Here is a 13,655-nt window from a genome sequence, read left to right as displayed (position 1 = left end):
ATTGTGCTACTAAGTAAATATTGTTGTCTTTTGGTATAGATGTTTTTTTACTTTCAATTCAGGAAGCTAAATTCAAACAATGCTCAGAAATATTTTATGTGAAGAGTACTCATAGTTTTAACTCCATTTAATTTTTTTGATTTCAATTCAGGAAGCTAAATTCAAACAATGCTCAGAAATATTTTATGTGAAGAGTACTCATAGTTTTAACTCCATTTAATTTTTTTGATTTCTAATTGATTCTTACAAATTCTGTCATAAGATTTATCTTATTTACATTTTGGTTGTTTTAGTAAGTGTAATCTTATGAAGTAAGCCAAAATATAATTTTTTTTCTGCTGTAATTAAAAGAAAGAGCCTCTTTGGGAGAAATAAAATAAAAATGCTATAAATTATTTTTTTAACATTTAAAAAAAGTCTGTTTGCACAGTTAAAAAAACTTTTTTTTTTTTCCTGCGGACAAGAATAGGAGCAATTTAATCAACTGTGTTGTTTTTCTGGATTTTTTTAATTGCTGGTTAGACTGCTGTGATGCAAAGGTGCAATTTTACCCTGAAAAATCACATAGTCTGAAATAGACCCAGTCCAAAGGCTGCATAGATAAAACCCTTTAAGTACTACCTCATCTCCACTCAAGCTGTTTTATTGTCTTGCATTGGCATGCTGGTTTGGCCTGGGCTTTGTCAGATGCATTTCACATGAAACATGTACATTGTGTTATCTGGTGTAGAGAATTTGTGCAACTGAAGATAAAACTGATTATCAGAAGATGATCACTGCCTACTCAGTTTGAACTGAGTTGCAGCTTGTAAGAAGTTTTTTCTAAATGTTTTTGCCTCCTACATAATAATAAGCTTAAGATGGGGAATGGCCATGTGGCATTGCAGAAACAGTGTGATGAGTACTAAACACATTGAAACAGTGGTGAAGAACGTGCAGAAGGTTTTTAATTTTTTTATGTGCACACATGCACAGGCATGTGCACATATGTGCCCCTCCTCTCCCCTCCCTTGTATTACCAAGGAGGTGTAAGTGGCCATCAAGGGCAGAGTGAAAGCCAAGACTTCCCAGATCCCTGTTTTGTTAACTGGAGAACTGGCAGTGCTCCTGTTAATGACAACATTTGCCCTACTGTAGCTTTGGAGTCACAAAGATATTTTTTATATGTTGACTGTGAATTTTTCCCCACTGTACTGAATGTAGTGCCAAGTACTGAGTTCTAAGTTGGTTTTGTTTTGGGGTGGTTTATTTTGTCCATTAAACTAGGGCTCATTTCCTTCTTTTGCTGGTTTTGCTTAGTCTGTGTGATAGTCTGCTCTGGGAAAATGGAAAGCAAATGACATAGACCTGTCCTGTGTACACATACTTGATATCGTTAATAGTAAATAGAACTGGCAGAAGGGATAGGAGAATCTGACTGGACAGGTGAGTGGTTGGGAGAAAAGAGCAGTCAACAGCCATGTGCTTTGCATGAGTAAAATTAGAATCTTATTCAGAGTTGAGTCAAGCACAACTGTCAAGCTTTTTGTAAGACCTTGTTGTCACTCTCTAATTTTTCCATGTGGCATTTTACAGCTTTCCCAATTTGGTTGTCAGACAAGTTTGTTATGAGTGTGATAGTGTATTAAAATATTAATTTGGTATTTCCCCATCCCTAGGCAGGTAGCAGCTGATGTTTTCTGCCATTCCCATGGAATGTTCTTTGGAAGATTACATGTCCATGCAAATTTTTTTTTTTTTTTAAAGCTGAGTAGGGATGCTTATTCTCAGCAGGTAAAAGGTAGGACTTGGGAACTGTAAAGTCTCTGATATGACTTTTGCAGTCTCTTCTCTGTAGTAGAACTCCAAAGAAGGCCAGCTGTGATGACTTCCCTCTGTGGTCAATAGAATAAAGAAATACTACAGATACATAACTTCAAGATGTAATCTTGTTTTCCCAATCACTTCCAACATTCCTTTCAAGTTCAGTAGGTGCTTATTCGAACATTGAACTTTTTTGGATCAGTTCTTTCATTGCATGCCACAAAAAGATCCAGTCAAAGGTCATTTTTTATTCTGTTTGATGCTGGATTCTCAAGAAGGAAAATAAACAGGCTGCCAGACAAAAGAGAAAAATTATCCTGTGGTGAGGTGACTATATTCCAGATAGTTCTTGGAAAATCTCCAACCTGATTTAGGTCAAAAGAGCTTCTCGGAAGCTCTTTTAAACAGTCCTCCTCCTAGGCTGTCCACTGCTCTTCTCTTTGTGAAAATTCATTATAGTTTTGTTCGCTTGCTTGTGATGCTTAATAGGCAGAGAATCCTCCTGAGTGCTCAATTGTAGAAACTTCCCACTGAAAATCAAAGGAAATTTTGTTGTTTCTTTCCATGGGGGCAGAATTTCACCCCAATGTATCTTTAGTTTGCATGAGATCTGTGGAAAATACCAGCTGTACTGGATGGAGAGGTGTTTCAGAAGGGTTATGCACCTACCTTTCTGACAGTGTTGCCCTGTCCTTACTAGACAGTTTGGTTTTGTACCGACTGTCCTTTTAGCTGGAGTTGAATTTTCTCATTTTTGTTATCTGATCACTTTTTGCAAGCTTCAGTTTATTTAACGTGCCATTTATCAAGGTTGTGACTGTTTTAAAATTCTGATCCTCAGTATTAAACAGAATTATCTGCAGCTAATTATGTGGTAAGGCTTTAACTCCACTGAGACATTTTCTAATGTCAAGATAAATTTTTGACAGCATGGTTTTATGGTTTAATGATGTTTCCATAACCTTGAGATAAAATCAGTCCTTGCTTTTTATTCTTCAGCTTTTACTTACATGTGTGAGGAGGTGGCCTGGAGTCCTTTGAGACATTTAATGGATGCAGGATAAAGAATTAAATTTTTGTATACATTTATGGTTCTTTTAATACTAGCAGACCGAACAATGTGAACCTCTTTAAGACATTGAATAAACTCTGTACATATCATAAACTTGTGAGTGACTCTACTGGCAGGAATCATGACTTCTTTTAGACCAAATATAGGCTTAGTGTTTTACCTAGAAGTGCAACTACTCATACTTTGTCAGAATTCACTTTTTGTGCATTTTGAAACAGTTTGAAGATTTATTTTCCAATTAATGAGAAATAAGAGATTCTGATGTGTGCTAGTATAATAGCCATTTTAAAGATCTCCTAATTTCAGGTCCTCGCATTTATAATAATAATAAAGTATAGGCCACCTCTGCCTTAACTAGCAGTAAGATAAAATCCAGTGACAGTGAATGAACTGCTGCAAGCAGACTTCTAGGGCAGTTTAATAAACTTAAACTAGAATTTTATTGGAAAGACGTTTTCTAGAGGATGTTTTGACGAAACTGTTTGTAAACCTTTTTGGGAAAGGATGCTGGATTTAAGATTTTAGGGAACCCCGTATGATGCCATTTTGGGTTTTGCCTTTTTTTACCTTTTATACATTCTCTGCATTTTTCACACATATGTTTGTAGCTCTGTAGCCTATTGTATTGGTGGCTAATTTTCCCTGTAATTTTCCATGGCCTTTCCCTAAGCAGAAAATTCCAGATCTCCAAGCCCTGGGAAGTACAAGGTCGCAGTGATTAGTTCTTCCTGGGAACCAAAGCCAAGAACAACTCTTCAAAATGCATTCTCATGGACAAAGCACAACTAGTGCTGAGCGGGGACTCCAGAGAAGGGCTTGATCTGGAGGGGAAATTGAATCACCACTTGTCCTCCTAATTGGTGCTTTCTATCAATTATGCTATTTTCCTAAAACCTATAAATATGTATTCATCTCTATGGGGATGGGTTTTTGTGGACATCTTTCCATGACTGCCCCTGGAGGCCTCCATTAAAGATCCTCTTTTATATTGCCTTCTTACTAAAATTATCTTGGGTTTCATTTCCAAGTTGGGAAAAAGGCAACACATAGACCAGAGATGGTACCCTGAAATAGCAGTCTCCCTAACTCTTTTGTTGTGCAAAATTTCATTTCTGGGACAGTGTTTTAACCACATCGGGGATGATAGGAACTAGACAAAGAATTTTTAGCTTTCTGAAATTTTCAATCTTTCCTGCAGTTCCAATCTTGACATCTTGAAAGTAGGTGTGCTGCATTCTTTTAGTTCACTGGAGCGGTCACACACCTGTATATGTGGGAGGTGAGTAGTCCTTTTAATGCAGGTGGTGGATGTACTGCTCGCCACTATCTTCTCAGGTGCTGTTCTACTCTTTTCAGGTCAGTTTAGAATTGACACAGGTCAAAGAGTAAAAATAGGTCTGAGTGCCTGTAGAGCTGTAAGTCTAGTATAGTCCAAAGAAAGTATCTGTATGTATTAGAAACATGTGCGCAATTTTTATAAGTCAGATTAACTTATTTTCATCTCACTTTTTTAAGGTCTGTGATATTGACATAAGAGTAAAGAAGAATGCAAGTTTGATGCTGTAGTCCAGTCTCTGTGCCCACAAAAAGTTTTAACCAGAAGGCCAATTGTCTGTTTAGGCTGTTGGTGTAGTTGGGTTTCTTTTAAACTTAAGTAGTAGTAAGGAGGCTCTATAAAGTGTAGAGGTGTATCTCTCAAGAGGCAGTGTCCTAGTCTCTTTAAAATTCTTTGTTTATTTATCCTCTCAAAATTTAGATATTTTCACTTGTTCTTCTAATTTTTCATTCCACTCAATGCTTTGAAAGAATTTCTTTTCAACATTAGAGGTGTTACTACCAATTAAAAAAAAACCTCACTAAAAGGGTTTTGGCATGGATCTGCATAGGCAGAAGAGGGCCAGGAGTTGAGCAGTGTCATTTGGCCTTTGTAAAGCCTGAATACTAAATTATAGTAATTTATTTGTGTGTTGTTTTATGGGCAAGTTGAAGGACATAGTTAATGATGTGACTGATAAAGTGTGTTTCATTTTCACATTGCTCCCTCAGATCTTAGAGGCTCAGTGTTCTCTGGGAAGACCTTGGAATACAAGATACATCTGGTCAAGATATTCTTAAGTAATGCTTTCAGTAGGTTACTCTTACTTAGGATTCACTGGTTAACCTAATTCCTGGAATTGGGGAAATTAAAATTGATTTGTATCAAGAAAATCAAAAGAATTATTAGGATAAAGTTATGAGCAGGTTAAGAGTTGTTAAAGACATACAGGTGAAGGCTATTTTCTGATGCTAGACTTGCTAATCTAATTAACTCTGGATGCACTTGTTCAGTTTCCCTGTGATTGGGAGGCTGTGAAGTTTTATTCCTGGAGGCAGGAAAAAAGCAAGTGCAATGATTAATCCATTGTTGTTCTTTGTGTAATTCAAAGCTAATGTACTTTGCTTCCCTGTTTCATGGTAAATTGAAGACCAGTACTGACAAATTTATTTTTAGTCATGGCCCAGGAAACTATTTTGCAAAAACCTTTTAATTTTGATAGTTCTTTTTATTATAAATGCCAAAGTCTTATAATTTACAGGAATACCTGAAACAAAATTGGTTAGTTTAGGTGCTCAACATGCATTTGTGTTTGTTAATCTTTTTAGTCTTCTTTTTGTTTTAGAGTTGTAAGAATATGTTCCTGCTCATCAAACTATATTGGAACCTTTATCTCTGACTATTGCCATCATTAAGTCTACTGCATAAGATTTTTGATTATCTTTTTACCTGTAGTGCTATTGATTTAGTTGATAAGGTTTTGTTTGGTGAGAGTATGGACTTTGCATTTGTCTGTGTTTGTGGTTTTAAGCTATTGAAAACTTCACACAACTGTGAAGAACTGACTTGCAATCATTAGAAATACTGTGTTAGTTACTGCCAAAATAGTTCCAAGAGAAATTTTGTGTACTCTCTTTCCAGTGTACTCCACAGGAACATAACAGAAGTCATTCTCATAGTTGTTCATAGTTGTACTGAGAAAACATGAATGATCACTTGCCTAACATGTGTTATTGATTCTGAGTTGCTGTCATATCTAGCAAGAGGGGAATAAGCTAACATCAGCCTCTGCAGTATACAAACTCAAAGGAAATGGGAAAAGCTAAATGTATTATGAGAAAACTAAGCACTAGTTTTGCTTCAATTCTGCTACTCTTGAAAGCATAGGAGTATGTAGAAAATCTGATGGTGACCTCGTTTTAAATTTAAATTGGTCTATGATTTCAACATGTCTGTTAAATGGCAGTAATGCTTTTTTCACTTGTGTAGTGCTTCCAATAAGCCTTAAGAAGAACTTGAATAAAATTTAGCAACAATTCTCTATAGTTTTCTTGTGTGCCAGACCAGTATCTGTAAGAAAACTAAGGCTAATAGAAGGTGTTCCTATAGCTGCCTTTTCATAAGAGTTCTGTAGGGCAGTCAGAACCAAACCACATCTGTCCGACCACACAGTGTAGCAGTCACAGTCTGCTGCTTGTTTCTACAATGGAACAATGAACAAGTGTAAAGACAACTGGAATATGCACAGTTGTTTTTAAGAGCCTACATCTTAAGCTGTATCTTTTAAATTTTGCAGAAATAGTACTATCCTGCTGCTAGGATTTGCATTGTATTTCTCATTGTGTTTGTTTTAGCTCAATGTTGTTGCTTGAAATTAAGATTGCAGAGAAAGTGGCAACCACCGTGCATTGGCTTTAGCAGCAATAGTGTAAATAGAGATTATAGAAAAATTAGTAAATGTTTTAACCAAATAGGAAGAAATATTGCAGCAATACTCTAGAATAAGGGTGATAAACAGTCTGATAAGACTCCTCTCTTTTTATTTGGCCAAATGAAAGTTGAGTCCCTACAGGAAGTTATTTTTGTCTAAGGTGATTTTTCAGGTTTAGTGATTTTCTTTTATTTCCTCATTGAGTTATAATTTTGGGAGATAATCTTCCATGGCAATTAACTTAATTTTCAGTCACAGTAGTTACCTTGAAGAGCAAAGGTATATTATACCAGACCATGAAACAAGGCTTCAGCCATTCTATCAGATTTTAAATTGAAGTACATGATCACAATTAAAATGTAAGCTTTTGCTAACAAAGCTTGTTACAGTGAAAGTAAAACTGTAAGATTTCAGTATTTCAAATTGAACTTATGGTATAATTGGGGTCCCCTCATTAACTTGTATGTACCATCTGTTTTACAAATTGTATAACAAGTACCAGGTGTAGAAAATGAGGTAGAAGAGTTTTAAAGCGAGAATATATTACACAGAGTGGTTGGGTAGAATTTGTAATAATTTGGTTTTGTGTCATAGGAAAGCAGGGTTTTTTCTTGAAGACTAAAGGGAAGCAGAAAGATTAATTTTTAAGGAAGTTAATTCAGCACAAATTGAAAAGCATAAACTGATAGAAAGTTGCTGACTGGAGCTAGCCAGCATGGGGGGGGTGTTGAAAGGAAAGTTGTATGCTTCATGTTCACTTGATGCTTCTTCTGTTGGGCTAAGTTGAAAGTAGTAAGATGGCAGAAAACAGTTTAGAGATAAAAATGGCAGGGTAGTGTAGGCTATTTTGCAACAGTTTGGTTTTTAAACATCTATTTATTTATTTATTTATTTATTTTCTAATTTTTTTAGATTTTATATTTTAGTGTAGAACTGAAAAGGACCCAGGTGTCAGGATGTTAATTACCATTAATTTGCCTAATTATGCTCGGAGCATATCCACAAAACACACTTTTAAAAAAGCCAGTGGTCTCTGACAAGTGATATACATCAGTCTGTTGTCTGTTTTCTGACACCCTTATGGAAGTGAACTGGAAGCAGTAATGATCAAAAGCTTTAGTGGTTGTAGCAATTGGAGTACATGCAAAAAAATGTACTCCATTTGTACATGTGTGGGGTGAAGTACCTTTATGTTTAGGAAAAGCCAGCATGAAACAAGGTCATGGAGATGTTTAATAAAGATCTGAGTAGTAAATGAAAACCATTTACATCCTCTATCAGCAATTTTAAAGGCCTCTAATTGAGGAGAATAAGCCTGATACCTGTTTATGATGTTTTTGGCAGCAAAGTGGTCTATCCTTATCTTTAGGATGACCTGCAGTGGGGTTGCTTAAAGCATTTTTTGTTTGTTTGTTTTGGCTGTGGCAGAGCTAGGAATTTGTGTGGAAGGATTATTAATCAGCTCTAAGACTTTTTCAACATGTTTAGTAGATGAAGAGGCGCAAAACTATTTTTCTTCCAGAATGACATCATGGTAGATTGATAATCAGTTGAAAAATACAGAAAAATGCTCTTGGAATACAGGATGGGGAACCATGTATTTGTGGTGCTATTGTTGACTTTCTATATTCTGAGCTGCTTCAGAGTCTCTCTGAAAATTAGGATAATATCTGTCTAAGGTATGCTGTAGAGACAAATAGCTGTTATGGCTGAAGTATCAATTGAGGGTGCAACAAGTTCTATCTCATGTAGGCATTTCAGTGGGTGTCAATTAAATGATATCTACCTACATGGAAATCAGTCCTGAAAAGTGTGTTCTCTCTCCCTATTCCCCAATATATGAGTATATCTTTTTGCTTTAACAGTAATTGTGGGGTGTCATGTTCTATTTCATTGAAACTACTCCTAAGCTTGTTGTAGACATAAGATGGAGAAAGAAACAATTAGACCATGGTACTGGCTCAATGCCATGATTGAATTGATCCTGTATTTTAGTATGGGTGAGCAGCTGTCACAGCGTGGTTGTAGCACTCTTGGCTGGCCTGAGATCACTTAGCTTGTGCCACAGCAACCTGGAGCTGACAAAGGCTGTCTCAAATAGTTTCATGACAGTACATGGCAGTGCTTATGGATGTTCTGTGATAGTGGCTGGCAGTAGATCGTGCAAGCAAGGTGCAAGAACTCTGCCAGGATGGTTTGTCTTACCTTTCTTGCTTGCCTCTCCTTACACACTGACACTGGAAGTTCCCATGCTGTCCCCAGATAAGTTAGATGTAGATTGACTGGCAGAGGCAGATCAAGGAATATTCCCTTTAGGAAATAATCTAATTTGCCTTAGTGATTTAATTTTTTTCCTCCGCCTTTTCTCCTGATTGTATAAATGTTGACTAGATTTTTTTCATGTCTGTAATCACCAATAAATTGTATTTCTTCTTACAGATCCTTTGAAAATATATGGGCTTTTTAAAATTTTAAATGTGTTCATTGAAATGTGTCCCTAATGTCATAGATACTGCAGATAATGGATTTGAGCTTATCTCCCTTCTGAATTTAAAGAAATTGTGGGCTGTTATTAACGTTTTTACAATCACTTTTGGAAATCTGGCAGTATTTTTCTAGTTTAAAATAGAAATCTGCAGGATTAAAGCTTTCTTCCATCTCACATTCCCCAAGAATATTCTTCAGTCTGTCAACAAACCTTGTGCTTTGCCTGTACTCACAAATATAAAATTCATCTTCTTTCTTCTTCTATTACCATCAAGGCCAAGTTTCCATTCAGCTTTCAGAGGAAAGTGGATTGGATGCTCACTCTTTGAAGGACATTTTTATCCATCACAAAGTCATTGAAGTCAGAGTTTCATCATGTAAATAGATAGGATGTGGTGAAGTGTTCCTCCTGGTAAAGATAGAAATGGTGAAGTGCTAACCTACTGCTTTGTCAACACCCATTCAGTCTTGTGGGTGAAAATTACTTGGTTTGTTTGGGTCTTTAGTCTGGGAAGATAGTAAAGAAGGGTGCACATGTTGTCTGTGATATCAGGGTTTTCCACTATGCAGAAATTATGTAGACTAAGTAATGCTGACATGTTTTTCATTTTGTAGTAATTTCAGCCTTTAAGCTCATTCTCAAATTAAAAAGCAGCATTTGAACAGCAGCTTGATTGGTGCACATTTGTGCTGTCTGATGTTCTGAAAGAATCATGTTTGCTTTTATACTTTATGAGTATGAATAAAATTCCATGACCTGATAGTGAAAAGTTGTTGCAATAACATAGAATTGCTAGCTTTACTTTAAAACTTTGAACTTCTTTTTGTATTTTATATTTTGGGGTTTCTTTTAACCTGAGACAATATCCATCAGCCTGATTATTTAAATGGCATAAATCTGAACCTAGGTTTTATAATTAATGTTACATATATTGACTATTTTTTTGCCTATTAAAAAGTGAAGTACAGTCTGAAGTTTTATAAAAAATACATATAGTAGTGAAGAAGCAGCTTGTGAGAATATGATGATAGTATTGGAATTTGCCTAGTGGATTTGGATCAATGGCAGATATGAGTCCAACATAATTTGCTGTCCTACTTATACAAGATCATTTTTTCTCATTTCATAGCTTTTTTTTTCCATTAAACTATCTTTTTAGACATATCAGACAGTCAGATGGTAATTTCTAATGTGAGTTCCAGTTCATTTGATTGGAAAGCCATAGTTCTGAAAAGCTCCAGTAATAAAGTTTACTGCAGTACTTCATCAGTTTGCCCCCATTCTGTCGGCTTACTGAGGACCAAAATTTGTCCAATTGCCTGAATGATGTACCTAGGCTGACTCCAGAGCTGTGATGGCAGGAATGACCAAGAAGAGAATTCAGCTTGTTGTCTTATCATCCTTGTACCTGATAGTTAAATCAGGAATAAGTGCATTTAACCATCTCCTATTAAAACAATATACTTGAAATGAATTAACAGTGGCTGCTGAGAATCAGCATTGGTAGAGATCTGCTAGAAAAGCAAACTGAAAGAGCTGGAGTATCCACAGCAGTAAGAGGTTTTTGACCACGAAGTAACCTATTGTTTGGGAGAAGTGTAAGTATATACACATCAACTTTGCAAGCATGGTATTCTTTGAAATTTTTTATCTTCAAATCAAGGAATTGCGCTACAGACAACAGAATAAATAAAATTTATGCTGGCAACCCTGTCCATGATAGAAGCAAACTGAGCAGCCCAGTTTAGTAGATCCAAAATTGTATGACTTCTAGTAACTCTTTTTACTACCATCTAATTGTGGTAGATTCACAAGAAATTACATTTGCTAATTTAATTTTCTATTCATTCAATTTCTAGATGAGATGAGTGAGAGGAATGTGAAGACTCATAAGAAAGGCACAGAAAGAGAAAAACAAGCCTGCTTATAAGGGAATGTGGTGTTTTCCAGTTAGGTCTGAGACAACATTTGAGCAGCATTGTTTTTTGTCAGAGCATCTCTTGGTGGTTTTTGGGAACAAGCATACAGGTATTTCTAGAAACTTAAGTGAGTGCGTAAGTGAGAAGTGGAGGTGATGAGAGGCTGGTGAATTCCTACTAATTTTTGTAGTTCATCATATTCTATATTAATTATTTTGCTGGCATTAGCCTGTACACATCAGGGAAGTGGGAAGCTGTGAATATATGTCACTATATGATTTTAATCACCCTGATACCCCTTTGACTGGAGCTCTGTTTTCAGTGTGCAGTTTGAGGAGATTTCTCTGGACTCCATTTTTGCATTGCTGTGGTGAAGGGGAAGAAGGGTGCATAGGCAGAAATAAGATGAAGCTGGTTGCATGCAGCTTGTTGAATCAAACAAGCACATAATAGCAGTAATTTGTATTTATCTGCTGCCTTCTCCTGAACTGTTTTACTCCAAAGTTCTCACAGTCAGCTTTCCAAGATGTGAAGGTAGGAGTATGTTACATACTGTCATTCAATGGCAATTGATATTAACTTGAGCTAGGATTGAGAATGCTTGATTGTCTAATGATAATTCTATAATTAATATTCTTAGTGATTAGAAATCTCATTGGGTCTCATGAAATGATTTTTTTAAATGTAGCAATATGAATTAAGGTGTCTTTTTGCAGCTTGGCAAGTTTTCTCCTGGTGTCTCATCTTTCCAATGGGTAGCTCTTGTACATCTGCCATTTCAGCAGGCAGCTGTTAGTTGTCTTTGTTCTTTATGGCAGAAAGAACTTTTTTAGACCAACAAAATTTGCTTACTTGTTATGGTGCTACTACTAGCAAATGAGAAGTTCTGAGTGTCACCTTTTAGAATCAAAATTGCACATAGAATTTGGAGTACCTTCAAGAAGGAGGGCAGGTGACTCCTCTAACTCATGACAGCAAATGATGTTGATTAAATACAGGTAATGATCAATTGTGGAATTTAGAATAGTGAGGCAAAGTGACTTTGATTTATTGTTCCAAGTAAAGCTGAGTTCTTAGGAAAAAGGATATGGTAGAAGATCTGGCGATGGGATCCTCCAGTGTTCACTTGGTCTTTTTGAAAATCAACTAGCTTTTTAAAAATAGTTAATTTTGCTTTGCTTTCACTAGCACTGATTTTATGACTGGGTCAATGTGAAAGAAAATCAAGAGATTTTATATCCCAAATGCCTGGAAGATTTTTAAGGCTGAAAGATAATTTTACGTAGTGATGGTGGTCTACTTTTGTGGTCCAGATTGCAGATCTGTGTGTTGATCATGTGTTTATATATATGCTGTGTGACTTGGGTGTCCATTCTGACCCTGTGACCTTGTGTTTAGCCTTGTGTGTTGAGATTTGAGTAGACTGAGAGTCCCATCATTAATTTAATGGAATTTGGGACAAGATGTCAATGTACTTATTGCTTCTTAAGAGCAATCAGGGAAAAAAAACTTGAATTTTTCCCACACTGATTTGTTGCCAGAAGCTGCCTGCATCTGCTCACATGTCATTCTGTCTTGGTAAATCAATCTGCCTCCACATATCCATCTTAGCTCTTCTGTGTTCTGGGAGATGTTATGTTGGAATTATGATCAGCACAATGTATGTTCAGTGTGAAAAGTACACCATGGAATGATAACACTAACAGCATTGCACATGCTGTTTTGCTATAGGTTAGGAAGAATTAATTAGCACTGCTATTATTAAAGTGTTACTAATTAATGTTGCACTGTAGTCATATGCTGTAAAAAGTTTTCAATAATCTGTTCAATAAGCTGTTTCATCTATGTAACAGACATATGTTGCTATGGAAAAGAAAGGTAACTGAAATCAGGATTGCCTGGGGTTTTATTGATGTAGATGCATTTTCTAGGGAAAATGGCACTGAAGTCTTAGAGATGATACAAGACTTCTGTGTGTGTAGGTTCTACAGAACGGGACATGAGAGTCTATGATCTTTGAAACCCTAGAGAAGACCTTTAATGAAGCTTGACTTTATGCCAGAATACTCTGAAATCAGTTTGAAAATATTATTGATGTGTTTATTATAAGTTAAGGCACTCAGCATCGTAAAGGAATGCTGGAGTACTTTGGAAGTTAGGATGAAAACCACTTTAGAAGTATTTCCCAAGAAAACACTCTTGCTCTTTGATGCTTCCATATGGCTCTGGCAAATGTTTCTGCTCCTTTATTTAAACTGGCAGGGAACCTGTAATTAAAGTATAGAAAGATGCACTGGAAATAAAAAATCATGTCTTTACTTTGAGAATTCAGCTGGATTTTCTAGCTATAGGGATATTTTTATTTGTAGAAAAGTAAGACATGCTTGGAAATGCAGAAGGCTGCTTTGATGCTCTCTTGAGACATCTGTCCTTGATTAGCTGCTCGAACCAGTGATGTTGTGTGTTTGTGCTTTGTTGCCAGGGAAGCCATCATTGATAGCTTCTTTTGAGAAAGGAAAAGCAGCAGATGAAAATGTACTCATTTGCTGCTTCATTTGAGGCTGAAACATTCCCCAAATTAATTCTTGCACATTTCCGTTTTTGAGGGCTTTGTGGTTCTATGACTG

At 36.2% G+C, this 13,655-nt stretch overlaps 1 protein-coding gene across 3 annotated transcripts in view; it reads left to right on the top strand.

Moving 5' to 3' along the window:
* SMYD3 (SET and MYND domain containing 3) overlaps positions 1-13,655 on the top strand; it is a 379,837-nt gene that overhangs the window by 56,302 nt on the left and 309,880 nt on the right. The gene's annotated exons all lie outside the window — the stretch shown is intronic.

Source organism: Ammospiza caudacuta, chromosome 3 (assembly GCF_027887145.1).
Source record: "Ammospiza caudacuta isolate bAmmCau1 chromosome 3, bAmmCau1.pri, whole genome shotgun sequence".
NCBI classification, from domain to species: domain Eukaryota; kingdom Metazoa; phylum Chordata; class Aves; order Passeriformes; family Passerellidae; genus Ammospiza; species Ammospiza caudacuta.
The sequence above is the reverse complement of the archived record's forward strand: the minus strand, read 5'-3'. Positions and strand labels throughout refer to the sequence as shown.